This window comes from Camelus dromedarius, chromosome 35, assembly GCF_036321535.1.
Source record: "Camelus dromedarius isolate mCamDro1 chromosome 35, mCamDro1.pat, whole genome shotgun sequence".
Classification (NCBI taxonomy): domain Eukaryota; kingdom Metazoa; phylum Chordata; class Mammalia; order Artiodactyla; family Camelidae; genus Camelus; species Camelus dromedarius.
The window spans coordinates 8,859,585-8,878,567 of NC_087470.1; the positions used below are offsets into that span (position 1 = coordinate 8,859,585).

Here is an 18,983-nt window from a genome sequence, read left to right on the forward strand (position 1 = left end):
TGTAAGAGCACTTAGATGATTTCAAGTGTACAATACAGTATTATTTATTACAGTCATCACATTGTAGGTTATACCCCCAGAACTTAATCTTAAAACTGAAAGTTTGTACCCTTAGACCAACATTTCCCCATTTCTTTCACTGCCCAGCCACAGCAACTACCATCCTACTCTTCTAGGAGTTTGACTTTTTTGACTTAACACATAGTTGAGTTCCTGCAGTATTTTTCTTTCTGCCTCAGAATACTCAGCAACGTGTCCTCCAGGTTTGTCCATGTTTTCACAAATAGAAAGGTTTCCTTCTCTTTGATGGCTGAATAACAACTTAGTCCACAGTGTTCCACAAATAACCTCTGCCCCCATGCTCCTGGATGAAGTCTGCACAACTGGACTCCTTTTTCCCCAGGCTGAGCGCTGCCCAAGGAAGCTCCTTGGTTCTGTGTGTAAATTTACATTTATGCACCCACACTTGTGTCTATCCTTATGGCCCCTGAAATAACTTGAATTAAAACAGGCCCACAGCTTAAGCTCACCCATGTACAGAACTGTTTCAATTTTGTAGAAAATGGGGAAACAATAGGATAGGTCTTAAGATACTAGAGTAAAAATATGGTATAAGTTATTGGAGAATCATCAGAGCAGCTGTGTGGAGGCAGGACGGAAAGCAGGAGGAACCAGTGGCCAGAAGTCCACTGATGGCACAGGAGTCTAAACACGGAAGGGTGGCAGCCAGATGGGGCTGACGTTTTCGAGATAATGCATTGCGGCAGGTTCAGGAAGGGTTACAGGAACTGAAAACTGGTAAACCCGAGATAAACCTCTGGGGGAAAATCAGACAAGACCTGCTGTCTTCATGTGAATAGTCTGTCTGGTGTGTGTGAAGTGGGGTATTGGATCAGCCTGCCAGCAGCATCCCTCTTAGTTGGGGGCGTGAAAGTCAATGTAGTTCCATTTTAAAATTTTTCATATTTTATTACAAACTGTTATTGCAATGATGAAAGCAATCTCCAAGGAAGATTTTGTTTTCCTTTATTCAGAGTGTCTGCAGACAGAGGGCCTAATTTAAATCCCCAGTTCCAGCTCCTGCCATCTGGGTGCCTCAGGTAACTGATCTAAGCTTCCTAAACCAGTGTCCTACCTGTACATGGAGATAGTGGTAGATATGGGATTCCAGGGAGGATAAATGAGATTAGGAATTGTTATGACCATGCCTGCCTCAAGTTAGGGCTTTCTGGACTTAATTTGTGTGGGAGCCAATCAGGGGAATAAAAGACAGAATGTGCTAAGAAATTTAACAAAATAGAGCAGGTTTTGAAACAAGTCTTCTCTCCGATAAACTTTAAGGGTTTTGAGGAAAAGGACTCATGTATTACAAGGATTCAATGTATTATAATTCATTCATTCATGAGTTAATTTTTTGCATACTTCCAAGTCTTTGCATTTATGGTTTTCTTGTTAAAAAAAAATTTGTATCAGTGAGGGTCTTACCAGGAGACAGAAACCCCAGCAATTATATTGACAGAGAAAATTTAAATGAAAAGAATTGCTATCCGAATGGCTGAAGCACTGAAAAGACCAAGAAGAAAACTTGAGTATGAAAGAAGTAGCAACTTTAGGAAGCAGCTACAGCATGTAGGGCTGGGGCAAAAAAAGGGGGAAAAGTTGAGATTATTAAAACTTAAAAAATTTGAAGAGCCTGAAAAGCTAAAACACCTACCTCAGAGAAATTGTAGCTCTTCAGGGAGGTTCAGGGGCCCTCCACTCCTCACCTGCCACATGATCTTGAGTCCCATATATTTGAGGCATTTGTCTTTGAGGTGCTGTAACAAGGTGTTGGAAAGACTGCAAGCTGGTGTCAAATGCTACTGCAGGAACAACATTGCTATACTGGGGTGAAGAAATCTCTAGGGTGACACTGATGGAACGGAAAGTGAAAGCAGAAAGGAGCAAGTCTGTTCCTCCTCTCCAGGCCTCCAGCCTCCCTCTGCCTTGTGGTTTGCAGTGTCCCAGTCAAAGCATCCTGAAGCGCAGTATGGGAGTGGGCTTGAAGCTGAGAAGCAATAGCTTACTAGTCAATCAGTGTTTATGATGTTTCAACACAAATTAATCTCTCTTCCTTTATACAAACCTTGTCAGACTATTGCACTTTTATTTCCCTTATAAATCTGATGCTGACTCTCTCACTTTCTTCTCACTGTACATTTTACATAAATCTATAATTACATCTCTCACACATTTCCTGTGCTTATTTCATGACAGGTTCTCAGAGTGCAGATTAGGGAACTTGCTGCGGGGGGTGGGGTGGTCTTACACTTTCATGGAGTCCATACGCTCAGTATTTTCATCAGAGCCTGTGATTTTACAGATACTGGCTGTATATTTTACATTGAAGTTAACTTAATACTATTTGGGTTTTGTTATAGTGTCAGAAAAGAGTATCACAATTGTCTGGAGACAATTTAAATATCCTCCCCTTTTCTAATTGCCTGTGTGTTTAAGACTTAATTTTCTTCATATGCTTCAACCCAAACAACGTACATTGAGACAGTTGACCCTTGAACAGCAGGTGTTTGAACTGTGTGGGTCCACTTCTATGTGGGTTGTTTTCAATAGTAAATGCTACAATCCAGTCCCCTGTTTGAATCCACAACACGAAACTGCAGATACAAAGGTGCCATGTATATGGAGGGCTGACTATAAATTACATGTGGATTTTTGACTCCAGGGAGGGTGGGTATCCCTAACATCTGTGTTGTTCTAGGATCAACTGTACACTGAATTGAAAACATATATATGAATTCAGCTGTCTTGTTAAAGCCAGACATTTATAAATATAATATAATTATAATATAATATAATTAAAAATATAAAACTCTGCTCACCATTTTTTTCTTGGTATGGGAATATAGTTATCTGTATTTATTAATCTATTTTATGTTAATATGCAAATGGGTATATTCTTTATTTTTAATTAATTAATAAAACATTTCTTATTTTTATATCTGAAATGGTAAATATTGATTGATAAAACCTACATAAACAACATCTCTTTGGGGTCCTCAGTAATTTTTTTAAGAGTGTAAAGGGTGGCTTAGGTCAAAAGTTTTGAGAATCACAGTTTTAGCTGATGATTGAATAGGTTGCACACACTTAAACTACATCACCATTCCTGCCTCCCCAAGCTTTAGACTCCTTCCTTTACAGTGTGTAAAGGACGGTCTTGCATCTCAGCTGTATTGACTGTGGACTTCTGTTGCTATTATTTCCTGGTTTATCCATCTTTATTCAACTTCCTTAGTCTGCCTTCCTGGCAAACTTCCCAGACCTTGCAGTGAAATTTTGCACAGTCCCACTGCACCTCAGGTGTGTGCACGTGCCCTCCCAGGGCAGCCCTTTTGCTCTCCACCTGGGTCCTGCTTGGATAGGACTGTCTTTGGACCTAGAAGCAGAGAGAGATGTGGTGTGGTCTTTATCATTATCACTATCATTATCCTTATGGGCTGCAAATAATTCCTGAGCGTCTCTTGTGTGCTGATATTCTGTGGGTTATTCCCTTCTGCCGAATTCTCTTTTATCACAAATGCATGAATGAAACTCAAAGCCAAAGGACTTTACAGGTTAATTGGACCAATTATATTCATGATGAATGATCTGTCTCTACTTCATTCCAGAAAGGTAACTAAGCATTATAACTGGTCACTTGGCACCAGAGTAGCTCATGGAGATCTTTGCTTTTAGCAGCATATCCCAGCGGGATGCTCAGGTTTATATTTTCTCCCAGTATTGTTGCCTTTGGAAATAGGATTTTTGTGGTTCTTTTAGAAGGCACTTTTTATTCTAAGGTACTGTGTGAAAATCTGAACTTGAGTTGAAATTCAAATAAAATAACTGTTTATGTTCATGAGGTAAGTACTACGTTAATAATTAACCTGGTGTAAAAGGCCAATAAATCACCATATGGACAAAACCAAAACATTTTTTAGTATAACCCAACCATAACATAATTCTACTTCATGAAATACAATAAGGTTTTCTCTCCTGTGATTATATTTGATGGAGAAAGCTGAAATGTCTCCAAATGTATTTTGTTCCGTTCTTATCCTCCTTTTCAGTGAAACAGACAATTAGATGTGTACTTGATAGATGTTTTCAGTCTCACAAACCCTCTGTAGTTACGTGTAGCTCTCTGCGTGGCCCACTGTTTCCCCTCCTGTTATCTTGCCGCAAACTTATTCGTCCTTAAGGGTTGGTCAGAGTGTGGAAATGTTGGTATGGGTCAATATTTTCATGACTTTGAAATATTTCTTTTTCTGTGTTAAGAAATGAGTGGGATAGGGCTCTTTAAGAGAAGGAGTACAATTGTATCTCCACTAATCTATATCTATTTATCTCTATGTCTCTATTTGCATATATTTAAGTATCTGTATCTATTTCAGTATATAATATATCTCTGCAGTTGTATTTCTGTCTATACAGGTCACTTTTTAACACCTAAGATTTGCATATAAAATATAGATATAGATAGATTTTATATATAGCTATGTCCTTGGGGTCATACTGTACTATTATGCTTAATATATAACTCAAGAAGTATCTGATTAAAGTATCAAACAGAATGACACAGACAGCAGGTCCTTCAAGCCTGGAGAGGATTGAGAGATCACTAAGACATCAGATCCTTTTGGATGACCACTCCTAGTAGCATCTACCTCTTAAAAAGTTCTCCTGATGAAGGGAGATGTTTCAGAGATGAAGAGGAGAGATCTTCTGTGGGGAGAGGATCTCTGAGTGTCTCTTGAATCTAACAAGGCATGCAGCCAGCTTTAAATCTGTGAATGAATGGCAAGTAAAGGTAGCTCAAAAAACCTCTTTTTTTGGTGTCTACATATATAAGACTACCATTGAATATATTATATTATTCATTACATTTTGATCATTCTCTTTACAAGGATCCTTGGAAGAAATGATTTCAAAGTTGGTATCAAGAACAGCAACCTTTTGGTCGATTTGCTTGCCTTTTGAATGCTACTAATTGTGTACATGGGCTGCTAGAAAGTTTCGAGGCAGATTTGTGGCTTGCACAGAGCAGTGGGTAGGACCTGATGGTGATCAGTAAGTTTTATCCTTGCCTTAACACTATGTTTGGAGCTTGTTTTTCTTTTTCCATTTTTTAAAATTTACGCTATTTATCTATGCCCTGTGTCTTGCATTAAGACATCTTCAACCCTTTTTTATTTGTAAAAGCATTGATAGAGATGCCACACATGTAGACATTCACATGTATGTCTATTTCATGTTTTAATACCTGTAGAGGAAAATGAGACAGATTAGGTAAAAAATATCTTTTGCAGCTTACATTCCCAATTGCAGTTCTGCAAGTGAGCTCAGCATTTTCCCAGCTTGCACAAAAGCCATGCATTAAAGAAGAGGGAGATTCTGCATAAGACCACATGAAACTAGGGAGATGTAGCATCGATTTAGTTGAAAATCATTGGAAGGTAAAGTATATAGAGCTGAATGATAGGTTACAGAGATGAAGAAATCATGAAGTTATAGAGAATGCAATATGTAGTTTTAACTTCCAGTTTTCAAAGTGCATAATCACATTGGTGATCTCATAAAAGTCTCATTGAACTAAGCAAGGTAGGTAAGAAAATAAAGTTTTAGAGGTTATAATTTTATTTAAAATTGACAGCATCTGACTCAGATGAGAACTTGGGTCTATTGACTCCTGATCTTAAGCTGCCTCTAAGAATGTGCTTCATTAAAAAAGGTCTTAGCCCCTGACAGCCTTGAAAGTCTAAGGTTTGAAACATTACTTATTCCAGTCTTCTTTTGCTTATTATGAATCATTTCTACTTTGATAATAAATGTAGCATTGACATTTATTTTAAAGCTAAAAGTTATAGATTCCATCCATCAAACAGATAAGTTCCAAGAGAACAATCCTTTATTTTTCTAGCTTACTTTTAAGTCTATCACGTAAAAAGAATATTTTCTTTCTCCCCAATCATAAGAGATTTTGAAAGCCTTGGATCTAATAGCAGAAATATTATATTCAAAACCCTGACAATTGTAATTTACTCCTTTTTTGATTGTGCTGGGTGGCCGGACGGTCCCTGTGGGTTGTGACATAGACAAGCAGAGATGGTACTTCCTCCATTGCAGGCAACAGTCCAGTCTCCTGCTTCTAATTTTGAAGGAAGGAAGACGGTTAGAGGTTGAATTCCATATATCCTGTATTAACAAACTGCCATAAACTTGGTGGCTTAAAGCAACAAAAATTTATTCCCTCACAGTTCTGGAAGTCAGAACTCAGTATCAGGGGCTAAAACCAAGGTGTTGGCAGGATCCCACTCTACCCAGAGGCTCTACAGGAGAACCCTCCTCTTCCCTCTCAAGCTTTCTGTGGGGGCTGGCATTCCTCGTGGTTGTGTCACCGAGTCTCCATGTCTGTGGTCACACTGCTTCCTTCTCTGGCGTCTGAAGTCAGAACTCCCTCTTCCCTCCTGCTTACAGGGACATTTACAGCTGTATTCAGGGCTCACCCTGATAATATTCTTATCTCAAAACTCTTATTTTTTAACTTAATAACTCTCTCCATTAAGTAACAGCCCTAGATTCCAGGAATTAGGAAAATATGGACTTGAAAAATACGTGCACCCCAGTGTTCATAGCAGCATTGTTTAGTCATGATGTGGAAACACCCTAAGTGCCCATCAACAGATGAATCGATAAAAGATGTATACACATGCTTGCATGCACGTGTGTGCACGTACACACACACACACACACACAATGGACTACTACTCAACCATAAAAAAGAATGAAATTCTGCCATTTGCAGCAATGTAGATGGACCTAGAGAATATTATGCTTAGTGAACTAAGTCGGACAGAGAGATACAAATACTGTATGAGATCACTTATATGTGGAATTTAAAAAAATAATGCAAGTAAATATAATGCAAAACAGAGATAGACTCACAGGTACAGGAAACAAGCTGGTGGTTACCAACAGGGAAAAGGAAAGAGGAGGGGTAAATTAGGGTTATGAGATTGAGACAAAAACTACTATATATAAAATAGATTATCAACAAGGATATATTATACAGCAGAGAATTATAGCAAATGTCTTGTCATAACTTTTAATAGAGTATAAACTTTAAAAATACTGAATCACTATGTTGTACATCTTAAATTAATATAACATTTTAAATCAATTGTACTTCAATTTAAAAAAAGAACTTAAATATCTTTATGGATCATATACAGCCTACCATATTCCCCTAAATCATTCAGTTTGGCCATTTTATTTTATTTTATTTTAAACCTCTGATTCTATTGGCAATTCAACAACATTTTGAACACAATTATCCATGGATTAATATTTTTGCTTCCTTTCAGCATACATTTGAGTGTCATACTGGTGGCTATGGTCTCAAATTCCTATAATCTAAGAAAATCTATTATCAAGTTACACATTTTTTTTGACTTTATGTATAGCTGTCTTCTTGACTTTGTGGAGAAAATATTGAATAAAATATAAGTGTTGTCTTCAAGAAAATTATAGTAAATGTACTTCCAAGGATATTCCAGAATATGTTTAGAATAATAAAAGTATGCTTCTCCATGTAATTCTCTAGTAAAGACAAAAGATTCAAGGATGTGAAGAGGAAACAAAGTCCCTTTTTGATATCTTCCACATGGTCCCCAATCACCCTAAGTGCAAACAGAAGAGAAGATGAACAAGTCACCATCTCTCAAAAGGAGGACAATTAGATTAAAAATACATGCTTGACACATACAATGTTCTGTGCATAATGACTATATCTTTCAAGACAGCATAGAATAATCCTCAGTTATCTGACAAAAATGACACCCAGCTCAGTATAAACATGTCCTATAATGAAAAATGTGTTTGCAGCAGTTGAGTTCTTCAGTGATCTACAATGGCAGATGATGGGGAACTGACATAGCTGTATCTTAAATCATGACATGTTAACTAATCTTTTCACAGGAAGGAACCAAAGAGACCCAAAATCAATGGATGAGAGAAACCACCACAGTGAAGGAGTTCATGCTTTTAGGGTTCACGACAGATCCCTGGTTACAGAGAGTTCTCTTTGGCATCTTCCTCATCATTTACATCTTCAGTCTCTTAGGGAATATCACCCTGATTTATCTGATCTGTGCTGATTCTCAGCTCCATATGCCCATGTATTTCTTCATTGGAAACCTTTCATTCCTGGATCTCTGTTATGCTTCTGTCTATGCCCCCAAAATCCTGGTAACCTGCATTTCTGATGACAAAAGCATCTCCTTTGCTGGCTGTGCAGCTCAGTTCTTCTTCTCAGCTGGTCTCACCTACAGTGAGTGTTATCTGTTGGCCGCCATGGCTTATGACCACTATGTGGCCATCTCCAACCCCTTGCTTTATTCCCAGGAGATGTCCCCACAGTTATGTGCCAGTCTCATTGCAGCTTCATACTTTGGTGGCTTTCTGAACTCAGCCATCATAACCAGTGAAACATTTACCCTGAGCTTCTGTGGGGACAACCTCATTGATGATATTTTTTCTGTGATTTGCCTCCACTTGTCAAGTTGGCTTGTGATGTGGAGGAGAGTTACCAGGCGGTGCTCTATTTTATACTTGCCTCCAATGTCATCACTCCCTCTGTGCTCATCCTGGCCTGCTGTCTCTTCATCATTGCTGCCATCCTGAAGATCCACCCCACCCAAGGCTGCCTCAAGGCCTTCTCCATCTGTGGCTCTCAACCTGACAGCTGTCACCTTGTACTATGGTTCCATTCTCTTCATTTACTCCCAGCCAAGTACTAGCTATGCCCTGGAAAGGGATCAAGCAGTGTCAGTGTTCTACACGGTGGTGATTCCCATGTTGAATCCCTCAATCTGTAGCTTAGGAAATAAAGACATTAAAGATGCCCTGAGGGAAATGATAGATAGAGCTGAGTTTCTCAAACAAAGGCTTTGGTAAACTAAGGCTGTACTATTGTTATTATTATTATTATTATTATTATTTTTTTTAGGATATTCTTTATGTCATTGATAAGAGCCTGTGGTCTCAGAAATAAATAAAATAAGCAACTGCTGGAAAACTGCTATGCATGCTAGCTGGGAACAGTCTGTAGTACTACTGGGATTCTGGGAAAGTTGAAAGGTTTTTTTTTTCCAGTTTTTAATATTACTTGACAGTTTGTAAGCTGCTTGTGAGTATAATATTTCAATCTCTTATATGGAATACTGATTCTAGTTATGGACTCACTGTCATGTTTAGGTGGATGAAATGGCTTGCTTCTAGTCAAGCAACTCATGGGTGAGAAGACAAGAAGCAAACCCAGGGCTTCTGGCTCCAGAGGCATGTAGTTATTCATTAGGAGGGAGAGGTACTTATGAGGTCATAAGTAAACTACCTACTCTAAAATGCCCTGCAAAATACACTTATTTTTTCTTTTCTTATCTTCATATTTTTGCTTGCTATGATACAAAGATTTCCTTGACAATGTACATAGGAAAGAACAAACATCTTTATTTAGAGTCACTGAAGGATTCCAATAAAAGAATATTTTCACCAAGAATTAAAAGAACCAAGGGCAAAAGAACTGCTGTATGAAACAGGCAGAAATGGACATATAGATAGAGACAGATGAGCAGAGAGACAGACTTCAAAAAGCTTTACATCAAAGAGAGAATTCAGAGTGAAACTCTCTATGAGCTAAACCAATCATTGATACAAGGTCACATGAATGTTTGGATTTCTTTGTTCAGTTTATGTATGACTTAATGAAAAATTAAAGGATGCTTTATTTTGATGGATCACATTTCCTAATTCCAGTAGTCTTTATACATATAAAATGTGGAGTTTACCAACATAAACAGGCCCTGATGCTGATAAGCTGTACATCATTTTGCTAAGGCTGCCATAACAAAACGCCGCAGGCTGGTGTCATAAACAGAGGAACTCTACTCCTCACAGTTCTGGAGGCTAAAAGGCCAGGATGAGGGGCCATCAGGGCCAATCTGTTTTGACGCCTCTCCCCGCTGCACTCACACAGCCACCTACTGGTTTGATCCTCACAGGGTCTTTTTTCTGTGCACAAGAATCCCTGGTATTTCTCTGTGTGTCCAAGTTTCTGATCTTTGTTTTTGTAAAGACACCACTCAGATGGGACTAGGGCTTATCCTAACCACCTCATTTTAAGCCAGTTACCTTTGTAAAGGCTCTGTCCCCAGATGCAGTCACCTCCCAGGCCACTGGAGGGTAGGGCTTTGACATGAGGATTTTGGAGGGTTACAACGGAGGCTGTTGCACCAAAGGTTGATAGGGGTTTCCTGAAAAGTGAGACAGGGCAGCATGGCCTGGACAGACAGAGGCACATATGGCAGGGAAAACCGTACGGCTCCCCAGATAATCCCTAGAAAAGTCTAATTAGCACAATTTGGAGTTTCTATTGTCAGATACATGTGACTACATATATGATTACACTGTGACTTAGGTCCATGTTGTGAGTCCACTTTTAATGAAATACTCCTCATTTCATTATATCCTAATTACTATATTATCCCCATACTCCAAATGAACTTTAATTGTGTCTTTGGAGACTGAGGTGTCTGTTTCTGGGCTATTCTGTGGGAGGGGTCCCCAAGGGCTGCTGAGGAAATACATATATTGGGTCCAACAGAGCAGGCCAAGACATCAGAAGAGGGGGCATAGGGTGTCACTTCCTGGAGTGTCCTTCCTGACCAAGGTAAGCAGCTGGGCTCAGGGGCAGCTAAGTGGTTTGGCTTCTCTGTGATCTGAGTTGTGACCTCAGACAGAATCTGGCCTGGCTCTCAAAGGGTTGTTCTTATACCAAACACACACACACACACACACACACACACACACACACACACACAGTCTTCTAATAAGAATTCCATTAATGATATATATAACCCTCACCTAGAATTCAAACTCAGTCCGGTAGTTAACCCTAGGACATCATGTACTTCCTTACACAGTGGAGAAAACAAGAGGACAAAAATGGTGACGTGCTTTTTGACTAGTGGTTCTGGTCCTCTGAGCTGTCCAAGCTGCTAGTGTGTCATATTCACTTCTTGGTGCTGATTTTCTGGTACTAGAGGGACACACTCTCCCCTAGAATTTTAAGTGCTCCAGTGGAGGGAGCAAGGAACAGCATTTCTGAAGGGGACACATGACTTGAGACGTCATTCTATATGGCATGCTTTAGCATGACTGGCTCTGACATCTTCTTTGTCATTTATTTTATTCACTTTTTAATTCCAATTCATTTCAAATTCAAGAATTATTTTAGCCCATCTTCCCATCTTAGTGGTTATGAGTCCTCTCTGTTATTTACTCTCCCTTCTTATTAGTGTGTTGGCAATGTCATACACTGACCCAGGGTGACCACTTGAAGGAAGGTTTGTCCTGAACAGTTGGAGCTAGGATAGAAGTAGATGATACTTCGGGGAAAACGAGCCTCAAGTGATAAAAGTAATTAACCATTAACTAACTTTAGAAATATTAATTAAATGCCAATTGGATGTTAGGAACAGTTTTATACTTTGGTGTTCAGCAGTCAGCAAAGCAATCTTTTTGGTCCGTGGTTAATGCATTCTAGTGGGGAAAAATAATATACAACTTAATAAACAAGAGTTAGAAGATTACTGTAGGTCTTGGGGAAAACAGAGCAGGGTCTGAGCAGAATAATAAAGATGCAGATGGTTGGTGGGAAGAGGATATGGAATTTAAAATAGGGTGATGAGAGTGGGCAGAAATGTCAGAAAATGACATTTGGTTGGGACTTGCGAGAGCTGAGAGTGTGAAACTGGCAAATATCTGGGGAAGAGTGTCTCAGGGGAAAAGACAGTTCAAATATCTTTGATGCTGGGGCAGGGCTGCTGTTTTTGATAAACAGAAAGTCAGCAAGGCTTGAAGAGACTGAAGGATGGGGGAGTCTTAGGAGATAAGGAATTGTAGGTAATAGAGGGTTTGCTCATAGAGGAACTTGAGGCCACTGTATGGAATTTAACTTTAACTTAGAATAAATTGATAGATTTGTAGGGTTGTTTTAAGAGCAGAAGTGACATGACTTACTTTTTGTTTGTGTGTTTGTAAAGGACTGCATGGACTATTATATTGAAAATAGACTACAGAGGAATGAGCGTACAAACCAGCTAGAAGGATTTTGCAATGTTCTTGGCAAAAATGGTAGTAGTTTGGACCACAGTTGTATCAGTGGAGATGATGAAAAGTGCTAAGATTCAGGATATGTTCTGAAGGTAAGGGCACCAGGGTTTTTTGGAAGGTTGAAGAGAAGGTGGGAGAAAAAGAGAGTTGATTGATTCCCAGTTAGTGGCTTGAGAAACAAGAAGAGTAAAATTTCTTACTTAATATGAGAAATGAGCAGATAGATCAGTTTGGGGGACTGAAGATTAACAGTTCAGATGTAAATGTGTCAAGTTAGAAGTATTTATTACTTATCTCTTATAGTTATAGAATTTAACTTGGGTGTCTTATAGTGGTAGAAATTTTAATTGCAAATCATAACCACAGAAATTATGGATAGAATTTTGGGGATTTGTTGAACCATCTAAAATTTTGTGTGCTTAAGCCTATGTGCAGTTTTGGATGTTGGGGGGAAGATGTATTGCTTTTGTGAGGTTTTCAAAGAGATCCAGCAGTAGAAAAGTTTCAGAGCAATTAATGATTTTCCTGGTAAAGAGGTTAAGGTATGTACACAGCTCACATGATTGATTTTTATGGAAACAAGGATGACAATGCAAATCGTGGTGTTAAAATAAGATACACTTCCTCTCTAACTTCAACCAAGATGTCTGATGTCTCCAAAGATGCATGCATGTATGAGGGTCATTAATCTCTTCCACACACTGTATTGTTGTAGGTGAGGTTATCTATTCTTATATTTATGATAGATTCTCTAAGAGGCTTTAACAAATTGAAGTCATAGAAGGTGGATGCTGGAAAGGGATCAATCACTTTGGCATGTGGGTAAGACTGTGTTCCAGGGAAGACAGGTGGCACTCTTAAAAGCATACAGGTTTGTAGCTGTTAATCCATACTTCTAATAGATAAGCAATAAGGGTTTACTGTATAGCACAGGAAATTATCTTGTAACAACCTACAATGGAATCTAATCAGAAAAAGTAACTGAATCTCTATGCTGTACACCTGAAACTAACCAATACTGTAAAGCAACTACACTTCAATAAAAAAAAAAAAAGGAAAGAAAACACACAGGTGATTAGCTCTGTCCCTATCACAGGACTCCTCAGTCCAAGGCAGATCGAATTTGCACTTCCAAGCCTGTCAATTCCTTGTGAAATGCATGTGAGTAGGTGAGCAAAAAAAAAAAAAAACAAAAACAAAAACAAAAAAACCAAAAACAAAAAACCTTTCAGGATTGCAGAAAGATTATGAAGGACACTGCTATTTTGGCTTAAACTGTCTCTTGGTGGAAACTTGGCCTTTTGTTTTGTTTTGTTTTTTCTTGAGCTCAGATTTTAAAAGTAAATCAGATGTAATTCATTTTTCTCAGAATAAAAATAGCTACTATAAGTTAGGTATACTTTCTGGTGACACACAAGCCCAAGCATGTTACATCCATAGCTCTGATAGTTCTCTTACCTTTTTTAAAGGTGAAGAAATGTGGGTTGGGGGCTGTTAAGGACTTTCCCAAGGTGACAGAGCTACCAAGGAACAGAATCAGGATTTGAACTCAGGTGCCTTTTCAATTATGCAGTCATGGGAGGCTGCTTATCCCAGCCCCGTCAGCCCTGCAAGGCTGCCTAGTGCAGCCCCGTCTGCTCTCAGCTGGGCTTGCTGCTATGTCTGTGTTTAGCCATAAGGTCGGTGAAGGCTGGATTACAAAGAATGGAATGGCCCTACTCTCATGTCACAGGTCCAGCTTGCTGTCTGCTGGGGTCCCAAAAAGGATGCAGCCATAAGTGTCATTATTCAGCAAGTGAACCGAGGCTTACTTACATCGTGGTAGCAGAATTCCAAAAGTGAGAAGAGAAGCTTTCAGTGTCTCTTGAGATTGAGGCCTGGCATCTTCATGGTGCTGCCTATGTTGTCAACTGTTGGCCAAAGCAAGTCACAAGGCCATCCCAGATTGAAAGGTAGCATAACAGATCTACCCCTTATATCATGAAATCAGTGAAGAATTGCAGTCACTTAAGAAGTATGTATCATGTAGATCATTGGTTTGTGGTTAATTTATCACTTCTTCTTTTCCATATTAGAGGTTTGGTACCAAATATAATATGATTAATTTGTGATACAGTTATGTTTCACACAGAAGTCAGAATGGTGACTACGATTCAGGCTTTTAATAGAATGTTCTAAGGCATATCAATTTTATTTATCCACTCTTTTCAAGATTTTGTAGTTTCTTGTAGTTTTCTTACCAAAATACACAGGGGATGCTTTCATTACCAACCAATCCTTTGAAGGGATCTTGTCTTTAATATTTTTCTAGTATAACATTAAATTACTGTGTAAATACACATTCCTGGTTAGAAGAGAAATTGAGATTGAGAATCTTTGAGTCTTGTTTATCAGGATAAGCTCCCAGTTTACATAATCCCTAGTAATTTAATGAGTTTGAGTACATCTGTCCTACCTTTATCAGAAACTGGCCTCAACAGGTCATGGAGATGAAGGATTTCAGAGAAGTTTTGTATGTAAGAGGGGATTTTTCTTCTCTTTTATTTTTTTCTTAATTTAGCTATTTTTTTAATTTTAAAAAATTTAGTGGAAGTATAGTCAATTTACAATGTTGTGTCAATCTCTGGTGTATAGCATAATGTTTCAATCATACATATACATACATATATTCATTTTCATATTCTTTTTCATTATAAGTTACAACAAGATACTGAATATAGTGCCCAGTGCTATACAGTAGGAACTTGTTGTTTATCTATTTTATATATAGTAGTCATATATAGTAGTTAGTATCTACAAATCCCAAATTCCCAATTTATCCCTCCCCACCCCATCCCCCTAGTAACCATAAGTTTGTTTATTATGTCTGTGAGTCTGTTTCTGTTTAGTAAATAAATTCATTTGTGTCTTTTTTTTTTAAGGTTCCACATATAAGTGATATCATATGGTATTTTTCTTTCTCTTTCTGGCTTACTTCACTTAGAATGATGATCTCCAGGTCCATCCATGTTGCTGCAAATGGCATGATTTCATTTTTTATGGCTGAGTAGTATTCCACTATGTAAATATACCACAAATTCTTTACCCAGTCATCTGCTGATGGACACTTAGGCTGCTTCCATATCTTGGTTATTGTGACTAGTGCTGCTGTGAACTTTGGGGTGCATGTGTCTTTTCTAATTAGAGTTCACTCTGGATATACACACAGAAGTGGGATTGCTGGATCATATGGTAAATCTATTTATAGTTTTTGGAGAAATCTCCATGCTGTTTTCCATAATGGCTGCACCAAACTATATTCCCACCAATTTTCCTCTCTTTTAATCCATTCTATGATCTGAGGCAAGAGTAAACCTTGAAAATGTTAACCAGCTTGTGTCCCTTTCTCATAATGGTGATGACTACTCTTTGTGCTGGTTTTAAGGCCAAAATCCCTAATCTGGATTCCAGTGAATTTTGTGAGCTGATAACTCTATGGCTCATCGTGGTTCCTCTTTCCTTGCCATCTTTATTTAGCCCCTGTCAGCATCTTCAACTCTCCAGACTCTCTCATGTAAGGGATCTGATACATGTTTTTCCTTCTCATGGATGTGCTCTCCCTTCTCATTCCCCCCAACAATGGGCTGTATTGTGTTCATTTTTCAGATCAAATTTATACATCTTTTCTTCTGAGAAGACTTTAAGCTTAGATATATATGCACATAAACCCAGAACATTAATTTTTTTTCAGTTATTTGTCTAAGTCAGTAGTCTACTACTACTACTACTACAGTAGTAATTGGCTCTGTCCAGATATTTTAGGTTCCCACCCCAAATTATATTGTATTAAAAATGAGCTTCAGAAGTTCCAGATTTTTAAAAAATTCCTTAGACAAGTGATAACATAGCAGAAATAGTTTACAGTAACCATTGAGGTGATGTCCATGACCCACCATTTTATCTGCTACCAATTTAATAACCAAAAATTCCTGCCAAGATAATTCTACTCAAGCTTGAGCATATTCAGAAGGAAGTTGTACAAATAAATAACAACATAGTACTGTAACTGGGGAGCTCCTGGGATGTGTGGGAATCAATCATGTGAGTGATGTAGTTTGGTGGAAGTTCTAGTAGGTGAAAACAAGTGGTGAGGAAGAGATTTGTAGAGGTTTAAGTTAAAGCCACTTTCTAGAACCTTGGATGTATGACTAGAGCATCTGTGCTTTGTGTGTTCATGAGACGTGATCCATTAGATACTGTAAAGAAACGGAATGGTCCTCTTTAACCACAGTGTCATCAGTCAAGTCACATCCTCTCTGAACCTATTAGCTACATTTGAAAGGTTAGGATACCCAATCTCTGAGAGATATCTCACAAAGTAACAAGTGAAAACAATAGAACTTGAAGTAGGAAACTTGGATTTGCATTCTAGTCATAACACTGTTTCTGGCTTAGCTCAAAGATAAGTGTTTTAACATTTAAGTAAAGCACAATCTTCTTAATTTTAGTTTGCTCTCACTGCATCTCTGCCTGGGGGGAAGTAAGCTGGTCACTGGGGCATTAGCACTAATTCTATAGTGTTTGACATTAGATACCTTCTCTTAGCTTCTCTCTGAGAGCCATGCAAGTTCAAGATACAAACTTTGAAGGATTCATGGTTTCTCAATATATCTTTAACACCAAAAATTTGGTTCTTCCTACTATTCACCACCTACTGTATCAAAAAATGTTTAAACCATATATACATATATGTATGTGTGTGTGTGTATATATATATGTATATAAATCTCACGTTAACTAGAGAAAAACATGGAATAAAAACACTTTTAAAAAAAATCTATTTTCATAGGTGAAGAAATTCAGGTTGTCAGAGGATTATAGGATTGCCTTAATTGGGGAACAAGAGAAACTATATTTACTAATAAGAGAGGCAAGTGGCTTAAAAGCTGAAAGCACATACTTTTCATAAAGAAAATTTGAGGTTCAAATATCAGCTGCTGTTGACTAGTTCTGGGACCTTGGAAATGTTTCTTAAATTGTGTGAGGATTATAATAATACTTACCATATACATTGTGGAAAGAATTAAGTGGTTAAGTATAGAACTGAGGATACTCTGAGCACAGTGAGTCATGTTTGTACTAGTCTGTTTGTATTAACAGTGGCAGGAGTAGCACAATGAACTGGCATTTGTAAAGCGACCAGCATGTGCCTGACACATAAACACTCACTGACACACACGGGACACTCACATGCTGGGTTCTCACCGTGGGCCTGGCATTTGGCTGGATGCTTTCCTTTATGTCTCCTTAACTCCATCAGACCACCTGTCATAGCTCATCATTTTTCTCACCTGCTGGATGAGACTAAGGGACTTGCCCTGCATGAAACAATTAGTAAGTAAAAGCCCTAATTTCAAAATCAGATCCCAACTCCCATTCCAGTGGTATTTCCAAGTCACAGACTGAATTTTTTACCATTTTATCTAGACAGTAAGGAGTTCATGAACTGTTGACTTGATCCATATACTTTTAATTCTTTCAAAACAAAAATCACTAATTTTTTTTTTTTCCTCATGACCGTTATCAGACTTTCCCCTCTGTGGACATGGAAATAGGAAATCACACTGTCCTGACTGAGTTCATCTTACTGGTCTCTCTTCAGACCCCTAGTGGCAGCTGATTCTATTTGGAATATTCCTGGTGCTCTACCTGACCACCTTGTCAGGGAACATGACCCTAGTTATCTTGATCCACGTCGACTCCCGCCTGCACACACTTATGTATTTTTTCATTGGCAATCTGTCTTTTTTGGATTTCTGGTACACTTTTGTGCATACTCCCAAATCCTGGCCATCTGTGTCTCAGAAGATAAGCACATTTCCCTGGCTGGGTGTGGAGCCCAGCTGTTCTTTTCCTGTGTTGCGACTTACAGTGAGTGCCATCTCCTAGTGGCTGTGGCCTACGACCGCCACTCGGCCATCTGTAACCCATTACTCTACTCAAGCACTATGTCCAGCTCTCTCTGTACCAGACTCATTGCTGGCTCCTACACACGAGGCTTCTTGAATGCCATCACCCATGCCACCAACACATTTTGACTGAGGTTCTGTGGCAAAAATATCATCGACCACTTCTGTGATGCACCACCATTGGTGAAAATGTCTTGTACAGACACCCAGGTCTATGAAAAGGTCATCCTGGGAGTGGTGGGCTTCACTGTCCTCTCCAACATTCTTGCCATCCTGATTTCCTATTTCAACATCCTCCTGGCTATTCTGAGGATCCACACAGCCTCAGGAAGGCGCAAAGCCTTCTCCACCTGTGTGTCACACCTCATCTTGGTCATGCTCGTCTATGGATCCTTGCTCTTCATGTATTCAAGGCCAAGTTCCACCTACTCCCTGGGGAAAGGCAAAGTGGCTGCCCTGTTCTACACTGTGGTCAACCCACTGCTCAACCCTCTCATCTGTAGCCTGAGAAACAAAGATGTCAAGGAGGCCTTCTGGAAAGCAACACAGACCAGAAGTTGCCAGAGATGAAGGTTATCTTTTGGCAGCATGCTCTCATTGCACTTTCTACATTACTGGCTTATAAACATGTTTGTAAATGTTGCAACATTTCAAGTAAATACAATAGGTTATACTTAAAAGATGAAACATTGTGATCAAACCATTTTTAATTATTTATTATTATTTTGTTGTGATTAAACTATTTTAAATCCAAAATACCGAGCTGTTTGATGTTCTACAGTGTTGTATTTTGCTTCTTGGCAGTACTCGATTTTCATACAAATT

The 18,983-nt window shown here is 38.7% G+C and overlaps 2 pseudogenes; both read left to right on the forward strand.

Moving 5' to 3' along the window:
- The first annotated feature begins 7,517 nt into the window (after positions 1 to 7,517).
- LOC105102205 (olfactory receptor 9G19-like) lies at positions 7,518 to 8,994 on the forward strand (annotated as a pseudogene).
- Positions 8,995 to 17,734: 8,740 nt separating this feature from the next.
- On the forward strand, positions 17,735 to 18,769 carry LOC135320010 (olfactory receptor 9G4-like; annotated as a pseudogene).
- Positions 18,770 to 18,983: the final 214 nt, after the last annotated feature.